The 16,226-nt window shown below is 41.8% G+C and overlaps 1 long non-coding RNA gene across 1 annotated transcript; it reads left to right on the top strand.

Annotated features, from left to right (window-relative positions):
• The first annotated feature begins 12,598 nt into the window (after positions 1-12,598).
• On the top strand, positions 12,599-14,192 carry LOC118411317. The gene is made up of 2 exons (XR_004830659.1): positions 12,599-12,858; positions 13,941-14,192. It is a non-coding gene; the product is annotated as an uncharacterized LOC118411317 (long non-coding RNA).
• Positions 14,193-16,226: the final 2,034 nt, after the last annotated feature.

Raw genomic sequence — 16,226 nt, 5'->3', positions numbered from 1 at the left:
CTTAAGACCTCATTCTACGTAAACTTGCATCTTGGTAAATCAATGTGCCCTAAACTAAGTTGGTGCGTTTGCATCTCAGAAAACCTAAAACTCCATGGTAAAGTGACATTTCCCTGGTAACCAGAGAGCACGGTAACGAAGCAAGACAATAATGGATATACACATCTAAAGGCGAATATTATGAACAGATTCGTCAAAGTCTACAACATTATTGGAAGGTCTGTAGATTACATCGAAGTAAAGGACTACCAGTCTAGCTTGTATAGTTAATTGGGGATCCCTGAAGATTCACCGTACTGATTGATAATCTATCGCATTGTAACCGTTAGTCAATATGAACTTTGGCTTGCAGTGCATTTATATATACGGCAGAGACAAAGCAATCAGAGTAGTGACAAATCCATTAATAAGAATGTATTTCTAACATCATTGTATTATTTATCAAAAGACCCACTCTCTGACGTTGTGCTCAATGAAGTATTTTTAAAGTATAAAACAGCAAAATGTAATACAGCAAAATGTAATCATTCGACTAAATCTAACGTTATTGTTGTACATGTATCATGTCCACTAGATTTATTTACGCACAAAACTACACATAATTCATCTCATGGACATCCTCTCTGTAAAATTAATCCTCTTTTATTGCGCCAAATCCACTCGCCAAATTGCCTTGTCCCTAAGGACGTCGCCTTTTCTACGGTTCAGCGCACAAGATCAGACACCAGCCATTATCATTCGTGTGTTGTCTAGCTCTGTTTGTCACTGCCTTTGGTGACGAAAATTTCCATTGGTCGAGTGAACCATCAGGCGCCTGAAACGTCCAAATAATCACTGAGATGACTGACTGGTCCAATCTCGGCGGATACATGAACAACCAGACATGAATGTTAATCTTATCAACGAGATCACCGTTGACACAATTTGCACTACAAAGGCACAAAGAACCTTAAACATTGTTGCTACATTTATTCATAGTGAAAGTTTTAACTCTATCCAGACTGGACTTTTTTTGGGCATTCCCTGGCAGTGGGGGGACTCATTGCCCCCACCCCCACCCCCTTTATATTATCATGACGCAATATGACGTAATCATGACGTCATTATTAGATTTATTTTGGCTAAAATGGGGAATTTCCATAACACCTAAATATTTCACACAAAAAGTTAACAATAAAGTTTTTTATCAATGATTAAGTGTTATAAGACTTCTGTTGTCAAAAGCCGACGCAACGACGTCAAAAATTACGTCATAAAATGACGTCGTCTAAAGACTAGCGGTGTACCATCTTGTACCACAGCTAATGGACGAATAAAGCCAATAAAGGCAATAAAGTCATCTGTCGTTTAGCTATCCGCCATCTTTGATTATCAATTTGAAACTTAAATGTCTTAAGATACATCTTGTTCAACATATAACACTAAAATCCACTGAAAACGGATTGAAAACACATGAATGTTTTCTGTAAGGAAATACCAAGTAGTGATAAAATCCGAATGAAAATAAGCTGGTTATACTTTTTTTTAATTCACATTTCTTTAAAAGGATGAGACGGAAAGCAGACCCTGCTTATCGAGGTCTTCTCCTCATGTACGTAAACAAAATAAGGACACACATACATGGCTACAAAACGCTAAATAACAAAGTCAAGAGATAATGATAACGACATGAAATAAAATAACTAGAAATAAAATAACAAAGTGACGTGTAGCTGGCATACAAACTTAGAAGTAATCAAATAAGGTTATAAGTCAACTAAAACAACCCGGCTATTGAACACAAGACATAACTACATGAAAATAAACAAGGAATCAAATAACAGAGTGACATAACATACTTTTCATTTATGATATTGTCGGCCATCTTGGATTTTGATCAATGATGTCATCACATTCGCATAATTTATGACTATTTAATTATAATTGCCAACAATATTTTAGGAAAAGTAACCAAGTTTGCTTGTCATAGCATAAGCCGTTTGGTAGCTATACGTCAAAGTTGGCGCGGGTACTTTTAGCCCCCCCCCCCCCCCAATCCCCCACCCCCAGTCTGGATAGGGCTAAATGGCAGTAGAAGAGGCTTTGCTACAATAACGTGCAGTTTATTATCAGAAGGGTGCAGCATTCTGGCCATTATAGACATCGGTGGAGCTACGAGTGGAGGGGGCAAAGTGTGGAGAGACGTAGGCCCGAGAACCCCGTGGTGTTGGGGGCTTGGTTTCTGGAAAAATTGATTGGGGAATTTCTAAACCTCTGAGATGCTACTTCCGTATTTTGACACGGGGACTTTAAAGGCAGGCAATGGAGAGGTATGCACCTTACACAACAGATTACTTTCAATAGCATAAAAATTATCAAATGTATGCAGCTCGGGTACGAAAACCCTTGGTACAAGCTCATTTTTTCATCAAATGAGATGAAATTTGGCACAAGGTAAAGGGGTATATATATCTTCTTCAGACTGAAATATCTTAATTTGTTGTACAGAATATTATGACTGAGTTGATTTTAGATTGGTAACACTGTCGGAAGTCAGTCGGGGGAAAAGAGTACTGCAATTTACATGCAATTAAAGAAATCACTGACCAACTTTTAACTATTGTATGAAACTGAAACTGCACTGAAAATACCTATGATACCTCTCCTCGCTTTAAAAGAGGACTTTGTGGGCTCAGAGATCAAAATTGGCATGCAACCTATGGAGACATCCATCATTATAGATATGTGAATCCAGCTTTCTACAGTTATTGTAAGTTGGTAAGATCTAGAGAAACTTCTGACAGAGTACCAGGGGTGTGGTCATCAACTCAGTCACTCATAAAATTCGAGCAACAAGTAAAGATATTTCAAATTCAAGAAGATAAATCCATTTACCTCTGTGCCAAATTTCATCTCATTTGCTGAAAAGAATGAGCCTGTTATGAAACCAACGTCATTTCTTTTTAAAGGAATCTCGTTTAATGCAGGTATTGTGTAACTGTTGACGTTTTTACCAAAATATATTGGGCGCCCCTAGACACAGATGAAGGTATCAACCGTAGAAAGGTTCATAGACGTCAACACGCCGTTTTGGCGAGATCACTGATTGGATCCTCCGTGCTTGTTTAACATTGAGAACTGCTCTTCTGCACGACCATCCTCATCCACGGAGAGACACGGTGGTTGTTAAGAGACCCGAGGGCTTTTTGCAAGATTTCTTATCCAAGTCTGTCGCTCTTAAGAGTTTCCAGGGCCTGGAGTCTGAAATTGATTTGCCCTACGCTGCATGGTAGAACGCCACGCTTGTAAACTGTAGTATTAGAATTTCCCAATCGGTTATTAGGTATGTATCTCTCTCGGAGGGGGGGGGGTACTGAAACACAACCAGTAGATTTCTACAGCGAAGACACGCCTTTAAGTCGATTCGTTCACATGCAAAGTACCCAATTACCACGTACTGATCTAGTGGCAGGAGAGGAACAGGGATGAATGGTTCACACCTATTGTCTGTTGAATAACGATTTTTCGTCGAGCTTCCTTTTAAAAGTTTGCTAGTTATTTGGAGTCGAACATTACATTTCATAATGCAGTAAAGCCGCATTCTTACCATGTAAGTTAGAGCTGCGTACCATGATTCATTTACGTTCTATTTTTGAAAAACAAATAACGTTACAAGGTATGTATGCATGAAGACTGTATATTGTGCCCATTTAACTAGGATCGTCTGCAGGGTCTCTCCTCCATTTGTTCCTTTACCTCCTTGGTTTTTCACAGACGAGTTGCGAATGCATGTTTGTAAAGCACATCGCCAGATCTGTAATGTTTCACCAATAAACTACCATTATCACTTCAATATATTCCAATGAATACACAGAAATAGCACAAATAGATAGTATCGAAAAGGTTATTATGAAATGTACACAAGAAGCAAATATTATCGAAAGAAAAAAAAAGTACAACAACTTGGATTCGAACCAGAGACCATTACTTAAAAAGTCTATTCGTTAGAATATTATACACTACGTCAGGATACATTACTACGTGTATAGTTGTGCTAATACATCTGAAGTGACGGAGCTCGTGGTAATACCAATTAAGGAGGTTGAATAGGGGACAAAATTGTTGCAGGTCCATTATTGCAAAAATCTGAAGTCGTAAAATCTCTCTAGTCTCTTCACCTTTTGGTCATCAAAGTAAACTTTTTAAACCGTTGTAAATAGAACAAGGAGTTTATATATATCAAGATATAGATCAACTGTTTGTGTAAAACTCCCCCACAGTTGTGCCTGCTTGGTGTGAGTTTATGACATTTACATGATAGACAGGGTGAGAATGGCCCGCCACTCGCCACTCGGGCTATTCTCACCGTAGTAATTGTCGTTGACCTGTCAGTAGCAAAAAATGCTTAGTTGTGAACAATTACTGCTTATGATAAAAAAAGTACACATTTTGAACGAACTGTACATATGTATACGTATAAGCGTCACTTTCTACACACGTTTTGCCCCTTATGTTTAAAATGAAATAGGCAATGACAACAAACTGCATGATAAGGAGGTAACTACATGCTCCCAAGAAATCGAATACAGATTGAGGACAAAGAACATGTTTTGAAACCTGCAGATTTTGCTACATTCTCTCGTGACAGCGATTTGGTAGTGGACCACCCGCTGATATCAAAGGACAGCTACTCATACTCGGGTATGGCAAGTCTACGGGTGGTGGTTTTAGACTAGCGTTAAAGAACAAACAGAAGAACAAATATGGATTCTCCTTCTTATGTTTAATGGTAAAAAGCATCGTGGCGATAGATGCAATTTGGTACATTTCATAGATGCAAAATGTCCAGATATGCCACCCATTGTGATTCTCTGATGTCACTCTCTTTGAAGATTCCAAAGCTACTACTTTATCAAAGCCCTTAGCGATGTGCGTTACAAATTGTACAGAGAAGCCACTAATAACTCCAATAACAGATCATTATTTCCAGGGAATGCATATTAATGGGGATAGGCTAGAGCTCGAAACCCAAATTATCTTTTACTGAGTCTGCATACCGCACGACGGCATGATAAAGGAGTTGGGACAACGATGCAGCCAATCTAGGAATTTGTTATCATTGTAACAGTCCAGATCAGGTTATTGAAAAGAGGTTATTTTCCTAATATGATCTGACAAAACGCAAGAGGCAGCCGATTGAAATTGAAGGAATCATTGCGGCTTCCTTTTACCCACTTAATTATCAACGTATCATGAAGCTAGGGGCATACAGATGAAAGGTATTGCCGATAGCCCATATAAAAAATCTTTCTTGCCTCATTTCCTTTTCATACTTCTAATTCAAATTCTGAATGTCATTAACCGACATGATATGACCTGTCAGAAGAGCACCAACGATACCACCTAAAATGTGCTGCATGAGGCAAAAATGCGAAGATTGCTCCTCGTTGCCATCCATCTTCCATAACCTCTGATCCAGCAGCAAATGGAGGAAAAACATCAAGGATGCATGTCCGCTGATCCAAGATGGCTGATACAGGATCTGCCTCGGGTGGTAATGGTTGGACGCCATTCGCAAAATTTAGTAAAGAGCAGGCTACAAACTGAAACATTGTTGCTCTTCAATTGACAAAGTCTCTTGGAGAATTGCCATGAACATGAGATGTATGACAAAAAGGGATATACGAAATTCAACCTTTGAGGTGAATTGATGTGTAATTGATTAACAACTTTTCAAAGCAACTGAAAAAGAATAAAAGTTTCTCATTCATGTTGGTCATAAATTGATTGGACCATGTGTAAGAAATATCCTTCTCTGCCGTCCATTAACTAAAGATGAACTGGAAATATAAACATGTTTTTAGTGTTATTTTACAGTACAGTGTACAGTGTCGTTGTTACAGTATATATCCAATGTGCTTCAATGTAGGGAAGCAAATAAAGCTTGTCCATGCCTTTCTTTCGAGAGCGGCAGTTTGAACGGACTAACGAAATACATGTATACTCTCGTGACCTTCTACTGAAGGTACAAAAGTCCCTCTGAGCAACTCCGTCGGAAAGTTTCGGTCTGTCTTCGTGTAAAATTTTGGGGTTCACTGTACGGAATGTTTGCAGAAAGGGTATTGACTAGCCTAAAGGCATTTAAGTTTTTAAAATGGAAAATCCAAGGTTGCAATTGGCCATTAGTGGTATAAACTAGCTCTGCACGATTTGCACATTGGTATTGCTCGTAAGCGTCAGCATGAAATGAAGATTGACATAATCCATAACGACGGGCTGTGATCTGGATCTGATTTCAATTTAATGGCAACGTGGTTGTGTCCTAAATGAACCTGCACATAGCTACACCTCTAAGAACAGGATAACGACTTTGTAAACATATCTATGATAGCAGTAGATGACGCGTTTTACAGTTGAGTATACATTTCTGTTCCACTGCATGCAGTTGGTATCATTCTTTGGTCGATCTGTTGCAAGTGATTAACATCAAGTGGCTCCCAGTCGACACAATGAAACGTGAGAAATTTTAGGGCATCTTTTCCAGTACAGTTCAGCTACTATTAAGATTTTACTTTCTAAGTAGATAACCATTATCTCTCATAGACTTTTATGTTACAACATTGGTACTGGCTTGTTCTCTTATAGAATGGCTATGAAATGTTAGCTTCAGCCGGTATCCACAACGAACCAGAGATGAGTTGTTGCCCCTGCATCTATTAATGAAAGATGAAGGAGAAGGATAAAGGCAACAACAATAAAATAAAGAAATAAAAGACTATGGAGAGGGTTGGGGTTTGGGGTTAATTGCATGTCTCGCTTGATGGCATAGATATATTAGGTGCGTCGACAAATAGCGTCGATTGGCTGATTACTAATTAATCGTACACAATGGACACGTTATCAGCATTGGAAGGCTCAAACTTTAATAAAAGCTACGTTCAAAAACGCCCTGATATCATGGAGATTGCATGCATCCTCTTTGATTCTGGCGCTTTTCTTTTTATCGCAGACCCTGTTGCATTGTATCTATTGGGTGACCTTTGGTCTGTAGGCTTATGGTTTACGCGACTTATGCCATATTCTCTTCTGGGATGAAAGTTTCTAGGTCGGCAATTTGCCCCTCTCTCATATCAAGACTATTGATACTCTAGAAGGATCAACTTCTTATGTGGAAATTGGCCAACATCTGACGTTGGCCTAAAGAATTCTTTTCTCGCGATTATGTATTGGTATATTGATATTTAACTGCATATAAATTGGCACTTTCTGGCCCTTGGTACCGTGATAAGTTGTGCACCTCTTGACCTTATTATTCCATAAAGGCCAGATGTATCTTAATGCAAACTTAAAAAGGTCGAAGACGTCAAATGCATTTAAGTGCTGGAAAATTATTTTTCAGGCTTCCACAAAAGGCCACACGACTTGAAAAACGAGAGCACATGATAACTAACAGCGCAACAACGTGTGGTTTCGGCCATGTTCCAGGTATTTAAACTTATGGTTGGAGTTTTGTTATTCTGGGGAAAAAAACGAACAGAATTTGGAAAACGTCACATGGCTACTGAAAATCTTTGCGAATAGCAACATCCCATTTCCTTATCAGCTTTCTATTTGGTATATTATCTAAATATATAGCAGAACTGCCTTTAATTGCAAATTCAAGAGCTAGGACTGTTTTCTTCCCCTAGGGCATCGCCGTCAGTCAAATGGAACTTAATTAGCCAGTGCAGGATTAGAGGGCGGTCTAATTGTCGCCACGGTTGTGATTCTTGGAGTACAGGAATAGTTCTTAAGATGGTATTGTGGAAAAACAGAAAAGGCTGTTTGAATAATTGTGGTGGGAAACACGTCTAATTCCCGCCAAAGAGGTATAATTGCCATGTTGTTGTCATCTTTCATAGCTTTTGTAGGCGAATAACGTTTAATCAATCATATACCCGGCTGATATATGGCCTATCGCGTTCTTTTGTGAGTTTAAAAATACATCTGGTGCTGCTTCAGAACAGGTAATAGTAAATGCAGCGCCTAGAGTGTGTCTCCCAACAAAGAAGTCATTCTGTGATCACTGCGGTCCGACTGACAAATGCAGATGGTAACTGCTGCCGTGCCTTGACAGCACACTTGTGCTTTATTTGAAGGAAAACACACTCTATAGTACCTGTTGCACTACACACACACACACACACACACACACACACACACACACACACACACACACACACACACACACACACACACACACATACACACAAACATGCAGCCACACATACATAGAAAAAACAAACAATTATGCTTCACTGCCCTGAGCGAAGTAATATGCCTGCCGCATGCCTGCCGCATAGATATATAAGATACCAGAATAAGTAAAGCCCATACTCCCAAGGGACAAGCCTGTTACCTGGCAAAGATTTGCTGAAGGAGTAAGGGGAATCCTTTCATCGATATAGATCTTTAACTTGCAATCTACAAGTATTACGAAATAGATGCAAGAAGGAGAGGACATTGATCTCATTTCATGCTCTCTTTCAATGGAACAATGTCTACATGCAAGTCATACTGAATAGAGAACTCAGCTACTGCTGACGGGTTTTACATTTACCTGGGGTGCCAAAGCATATACGGCCGGCCATGGGCGTCTGTGGAAACAAAAATTAGATAAGTGGGCGTCGTGCCTTTAGCTTAAATGTTACTACCGTGGCGTAGATCAAAAGAACTTTAATAACAACATAAGAAGCAGCAGCAGTCGCTCATTACAATGCTAGTCTTTCATGAGCACGTAATATCATCAAACTGATGGATACATATTACAGAAGGAAGGGTGTTGACAGGGGAATTGGATTCGCGTTTTGTATAATTTTTATTTGTTAGTACTATTACTGGCAATGAACTATAGAATTATTTCGTATGTGATATGTGTTTGTTAGTATCATCTTTTACAGGTGTAGAAGGAAACTGATCCCAACATTTTTTTTTTCGAAATCAAATATTGTGGAGCGAGAATAGACTGCAGGATAGTCTTTGTTGGCAGCAGGTATGGACTTGTCATTAGAGAACATAGTCTGTACAATCCTTTCCTTGACAGGTAGATTGATTAAGAGCCGCAATGACCAGCTGGTGTTTTCTATCGAAGGCCCTGATGACTTGACATTTGGGTAAAACGTGCTGAAAGTATGCCAAAGAGTATCATCCTACTTTATAACCAATTCACGTAATCTGTATTTGTGTTTATTTTAAGGGGATTTGATGTCTGGCGAAAATTTGCAGGTTAAGGATGCATTGAACTAGAAATCATGCTTTGTTTTTCAAAGTGCACGCTTACTTGTATCGCTTTATAAATGCAAAATGGAGATAAAACGATTCAAGGAATGCCTGATCAGGCACCCACACGAGAACTATATTTGAAAGCAAAGCACAAACTATTTTCACCATAGTCTGTACTAAGAAGCCACGACCTCTCTTCCTTTGGCAAAATAATACCTCCGTACTCTGTATTCAGTACCTTGCTAAGACAAAGCAGGATATCAACGAGGTTTTTTTTTTCGAAACCAACTGCGCCAGCCATTACTTTGTTGTCGATGCAGAGTCTGGGTTGAACAAAAGGTGAAGCAAGGGGGAATGATTAAAAACACCTGCCCCAGTGGAACCCTATCGCCTACACGTATTACTTCCTCTTCAATAGTCTCAACGACTTGAAAGGAGACACATCGGCACCACGAGCAAGCTTGGTAGTCACTTTTTTCTTCAGACAAAGGGTATATAATAAGAATAGTAGCGATTTTTGTGCTAATCATTTGCAATTTTTCGTCATCTCTGAATATCTACGATGGAGAGTTAATGAGAAGGCCTCCATGCACGAACATATGGCCTAAGTGTTACAGTCCGTATTGAATGGCAAATTATATTACTTCATAGTGGCTGTTCGTATTGAATAAGAATTAAGTTAGAAGTTTGTGGGGAATTAGATTGGACGTGGCCAAGTGTCCTTCACTTCACCGCCGGAGGTCCCTGTGGTGAGCTTGGATGTGAAATTATCCTTGATGACATTTTCTTCATGCGTGCACGAGTTCATGTCTCAAGGAGAATAAAACTAATGTCGCAGACCCACGGAGATATTGCTCGGCAGGAAATTACACGTACACACGCAGGAAATGTCAGATTCCAAAGAGACAACGTAATATTTTTTTTACCGTTTGGAGATGGCCCAGCCATCCTTAATTGATCTCATAGCTAACCAGCCGAAAGACCAACATGGCGTTTTACACAAGATTTTCACCTCTGCATGAAATCCATACTTTAAGCTCAAATAAAAGAATGCACAAAGATGTGTTTTTTAATGACAGAATGCCTCTACGTATGCTTTACGATTGCTTTGCATGTGCTTAGAGATCATATTTCGTTTAGTGCTGGCGGTCCTCGCCAGTTTGCTCAGCTAACCTGATTCCTTCCTTTAAAGTCGCTGTCTCCATGCTTGATGGGGACGCCCCCGCGATCGCACGCCCTCTGCTTGTCCTTGTAGAATGGTATCTGTTCGTGATAGCGTGCATTTTGCTCTAGATATGTTTCCAAACCATTGTATTTTCCTTCTTCATTAACAGGTGTAACTGCTGCTAGTTGAGTTGGCGCTGCATACCCTGACGCTTAGATCTCTCAGATTCTAAGCCAGGATATCAACGAGGTTCACGAAACTTTAACAATATATTCTTATTACCTTCCTCTTGCTATGAATGAAGCAGACAAACGATTGGTTGTTTATAAAGAAACAGGCTTATTACTTTGCTTGCTACTTTAGAAAGGTGGATGTCACTGGTATCAAGGGAAACAATGGCAAATCCCAGACGTTGCTTAAAAACATACCTAGCACTTATACGTTAGTTTAGTTTCCTCAGAGAGCACAATCAGTGGCTTCAACAAGACCGCATACACGTCCGACGGTCAGAAAGGGATGTAGTTGATTTAAGTTATTTTCCTTTTCTTTTACTTCATTTGCAGGGGCACAGGTACCATTTTGATACGGTCTGCGCTTGCAACACTTCTTAGACAGGAAGCATGGCTTGCGCACATAGTTTATATGGCGAGACTTAGTGGCGAGACAACAGCCATCAGGCAAATGATGTCACGCAAACAGGTGTCCATCGGCAAACTGCAAACTAGTGCACTCGATCCTTAACTGCCATTCCTTTTAGCTGTTGAAAACAACACCATCAGAGTAATAGTGCTACATCCCCGCATCTGTCTATTCTCAATAGCCCTAACAATATGGCTTACTTTTCGTTCTTGTAGATCTGTATCTATATCTGTATCTATATAGCAGGTATAAACGCCCTTCAGCGTAACACACCCGATGTTTTTATATAAAGGGCATGGGGCCTGAAGCACAGAAACCCCGGGTGATCAAGTAGCCATATAACCTCTCAACACGCCTTGTTACATGATACCTGACGTACATTTGTATGGCGAGGACTGGCATATAAACTCCTAAAATAAAATCAAAAAGAACACTGGAGTCTGACACGAACATATTGGTCGAAAGACCTTAACACCAGTGCAATAAATAACATTTCAAATACACAATCCTTAATCCTTACTTGGATATTGCTGCAGCTTTGACAGGTGTGGTCTAAAAGCTCATACACTGTAATGTTTGGGTTTCTCTAGTCATCTTCTCTTCGACATCTTGTATGGTATAATCCGGCGACCCGACGTTTACAGAGAGCCGCACGCATGGCGTGCAAACGGAAAGCTAATAAAGGCCCTAGGTCTGCTAGTCAGACCAATTATGCACCAGAACCAAAAATGCATGCAGGCGTTGAGTAGGTACGCGTGTTTCCGAAAAGAATAACTAAGAATCAATTTATTTTCACTGTTTTGTTGGAATTTTAATTTCAAGTTAAATTTCAATTCCAACAGAACTGAGTAAAAACAACTTTCTGTCTACGGATGTCGAAATATCATTTTCTTTTCCGACGAAGACATTTGAACGGGAACCATATTTGGGACAGCAGGACGTAGCAAAGGCGCACCTTTCGGTCGTGGAGGAATGTGCAGAGCGTGCACAACCGAAACCGTTTGATAAAGAGCTGCCATCATCGATGATGACTGTGGTCCGGCTGTATGTGGGCAGCGAAGATATCACAGTGAAAGTGACAAAATCTAAAATGTCAAGTGCATAAAAAGAGTAAATGCTACTTTTGAGGCGCACAATTCATAAGTGGAGTCCAAAAGTTGTCAGAGTATAACTCCACAGCCATGGAGTGTGCCAGTGTGAAGTCCACAGCCGTGGAGTCTTCCAGTGTGAAGTCCACAGCCGTGGAGTCCGCCAAACTAAACAATTAAACATTAACAACTAAATCAATCATCTTTTTGGCGAAGAAAATAAAGGACCTAAACTCAAATTATTTCAGATGTGCAGCTCTGAAAGCAGTGACAGCATACGCTTGAGACGATGAGAAAGGGAACTGACAGGGATGAATAGAACTGTATCTGTCATATTGACCCTAGAAATGGATACTCTGTTAGAAAATGCCGAAGTGTATCTGTTTCTATGTAGCTGCTATGATATGATAATTGCCTTTTGGCGCAACACATCAGCGTACTGATAGGTGGCGCTATTTGACCTGATTAGTCATTGGTCCCGAAAGTTGCCCTTTGACCCCACAATACTAAGAGATGTCAAACTGTCAGTCCTCCTGTGGTCCTCGTCTACGACGGACCCCTCCACTTCTGCTCACCACGCAAAGCAGAAAACCTGCCCAGCGGTGATGTTGGTTTTTCGACGCCGCAGGGAAGCACGCTACGGCTCGAGGCCTTGGCGGTCACGTTTTGATTACCCTCGGGAGGACACGTTCTTTCCACGGAAGGTTTGATTTGGTTCCGCGGTCGGTTGGTACTTTTTTCGTGTGTTTCTCTCGTCTCTTTACTCCTGTGTGTGCTTCGTTAGAGGTTCGGAGCGGCCTTTACTGATTATGGTTCTCGCTGTTTGTGTTTCCTTTCTAGCACGGCTTGGAATTCCGGCTGCCAGCTATATCATTTTAATCCTTGCGTTGTCTGTTGTTTTTTGCATATGAATACTTGATTTTTGAGGGAGGAATGTTCCGGAGTGCAGGGGTGACTGCATTACGCCATTTTCGTTACAGTTTCAAGCCTTTCTTCCTTCTTAGGCCGGGACGAGTTTAGGACGCCTTTTTCGTTCAGGCTGGCGTTTTGTTCTGCGTGAAGCTGATTGATTCTTGTGTGTTTTCGTGCCTTTGTGAATGTTTTAGCAGGGTCCGACAGCTACTCCAAGCAGATAGTTGGTGCCCACATGGCAGATGGTGGTTCTCTCGAATTTCTTTTGTCCTGGTTATGTTTTTTTATCCATAGTGATCCTCCGCGAAGGAAAGCTGTGGGTGTTGGCTTTTATTGCTGAGGTGTGGAGCAGAACGAGAGTTTCCAGATTTTGATGTCATTTTTTGATTTTCGTGAATATTTCAGGCAGGAACAGAGAACGACGATGGCATGTTCCAGGAGGCAAGATGGCGACCCCCCCCCTCCCCTCCTGGTTCTTTGTTTTCAGGATCAGACGTCACCCCGCTGAGAGAGCTTGTCGTAGCGTTCAGCCAACCCCTCTGAGCTTCGAAGGCTGCAGTCGGTACGATTTGGGTGTCATTTCTGTTTTGGCAAGGTAGAATTTTCTTTTGCTTTCCTAGATTGAACGTCGAGGCTGTGTATGGGGTTTCCGCTAATATTTTGCATTAGTTTGGAGTTTGATTTGCATGTGTATGAGTGTGTATCTGTAAGACGCGTTTGGATGTTGTGGGCGCGCGTGACCCAGCCTTACGCCACGTAACGCGGCTCGCTCGCATGTGGGGGGGTTGGGCGGTGTGGAAGATGCGTTTGTTTTAGACTTGTCTGTCTGGGACCGGACCTGTTTCCGGGCGCCCGTCCCTCCCCACTATCTCATGGTTCACGTGTTGTTCATACAGGTCTGACGCTCTCCCCCTCCAACAACAGGGATGCGAGGGACACACCACCACCCAGCTCCGGGACACGCCATCATCAACCTCGCCAGATGTGCGGCCCGATAGGACCCGTTGGTGGCCTGCACAAGCTTTAGCAGCAGAGAGGGGTCAAGACGCGCCAGGGAACCTGTTAGGCTGTGATGTTTTATGTTGTGAACCATGTTTTCTTTGTACTGAATAAAGTTGTGAGATAATAAATACCAGGGAACCTGAGGAGGCGGCTTCAGGGCACAGTGCTACAAGGGACAGCGGTCAGAGGATCAGGGTCGACTGGCGCTCCGGTCCCCGACACCGCCCAGCCCCTGCCGGTCAGTTCAGCTAACCCCGCCGACAGCTCAAGGAACGGACTGTAAGTCATTTTTTCCCCTATTTTTCTTGATGGATTTTGACATGTCGTTTTCCAGTGCGATGGGGTGCCGCGGGATGCTGGATGGTTAGGAACTAATCGAGTAACCCTGTTTTGAGATTGGTCTGACCAAGAACGTCTTTGGTTTGACGCCTTTTTTATAGCACAGCAAGATATCATTCAGTGCGACGGGGTTCCGCAGTAAGCTGAATGACCCGAGAAGTGTGCAGTCGTATTTTCAGCATGGTGTGACGTTATCCAGCGCGAAGGGTTTCCGCGGAAGGCTGGACGATCCGAGAAATTGTGCTCGTTTATTTTCTTTCGTGATTTGCTGTGACATCATTCAGCGCGAAGGGGTTCCGCGGAAGGCTGAATGATTCGGGAAGTCATGTACGTTCTTCCATGACATTTTGTAACTAAATCCAGTGCGATGGGTTTCCGCGGGAGGCTGGATAATTTGCTAGGCGTAAGTGCGTAAGTATCGTCGCCGGACTGAGGCCTGGCTAAAGGGTGTGCGCGGGAAACGGGCATTGAGGACAGAAGTGAGCAGCCTGATGTGCGTTTGTGTATAAATGATTTTTGTGTCGCACAGTGATGACTTACCAGATGCAGTACAGAGCACGGTTCAGTTATGTCTGTTTTTCCTTCATGTTTGAATCGCTGTGTAAATTTGGAGTGGGTATGATCAGTGTTGGGAAAACGAGTGTGAATACTTAGGAATGTGTGGTTTATGTAACGTTAGTGATAAAAGTTCAAAGAAGAGCAAGATGAGTGAAGGGGACAAGTCGAGAGGAGTAAGAAAGGAATCATATGAGTAAGGGGAGAGGAAAGGTGATAGAGCGAAGATAAGGATGGGAAGATGAGAGAGGGATAAAGACAGGGAGTGATTTGAAAGAGTAGACAGGGAGAGGAAAGGAGCGAGAAGGTACCTTAAGGAAGTATCTTTGTAGGGAGGTATTAGGGGACAGGAGAGGAAAGGCTCCAAAGTCAGAGAGGGCAAAGGCGGAAGACGATTTCCGCATCACTTCATAACGGAGGGGCCGAGGACTAATTCAGGACAAATAGGATACTATTTGACCTGATTAGTCATTGGTCCCGAAAGTTGCCCTTTGACCCCACAATACTAAGAGATGTCAAACTGTCAGTCCTCCTGTGGCCCTCCGGCTACGTCTGGAGCCTGAAGCGACCCACCCGCCCAGCCCTCGACAAGTTTTCTGCTTTGCGCGGTTTTTGGACGCCCGCTTAATGCGGTCGTCTCAGCGCATAGGTGACTTTAGGCTCCAGACGATTTCCGCATCACTTCATAACGGAGGGGCCGAGGACTAATTCAGGACAAATAGGATACTTTTACGAGTACAGGCAGCCGGGATCTGTGCCACTGTCCATAAGACGAATCAATTTTAAGTGTTCAAATGACTTTCTTATTGTGTAATTCCTGCCTTTATATACGTCTGAGTAATTGCTGATACTGCGGATCATACCTTTGACTGGCTACGACTTGGATGTGTGTTTGCTTGCATGCTTTGTGCTCAAGCTGTGCTGACCGTCCCAGCCATATGGCTACAGGTATTCTTGTGAACATAGCTGTTGGACTGTAACTCAACAACTGCTGAACGAGAAGTCAGCACCGGAAGAAACAGGTCTGCTAAGAATGATCTGCAGAACAAGAGGCTGCAAAGGTGAGGGTGTACGTCAAATTTAACCGCCATTAGAAAGAGGCCGATGTGTGTCTCCGGTCGAAACACTTTGATATGCAAATCTACTACCGACCAAAACAAAACAAAACGAAGCAAAACATGATACACCTGCGGTTTAGAAAGTCCTCAAATATAAACTTCGAAATACAATCACAACTTAAAATTATGGGTCTTTATTATGAAATTTAAAAAAAAAGACCTTTCCAT

This window comes from Branchiostoma floridae, chromosome 3 (assembly GCF_000003815.2).
Source record: "Branchiostoma floridae strain S238N-H82 chromosome 3, Bfl_VNyyK, whole genome shotgun sequence".
Taxonomy (NCBI): domain Eukaryota; kingdom Metazoa; phylum Chordata; class Leptocardii; order Amphioxiformes; family Branchiostomatidae; genus Branchiostoma; species Branchiostoma floridae.
Note: the sequence above shows the minus strand (reverse complement) of the source record. Positions and strands in the feature narration are given on the sequence as shown.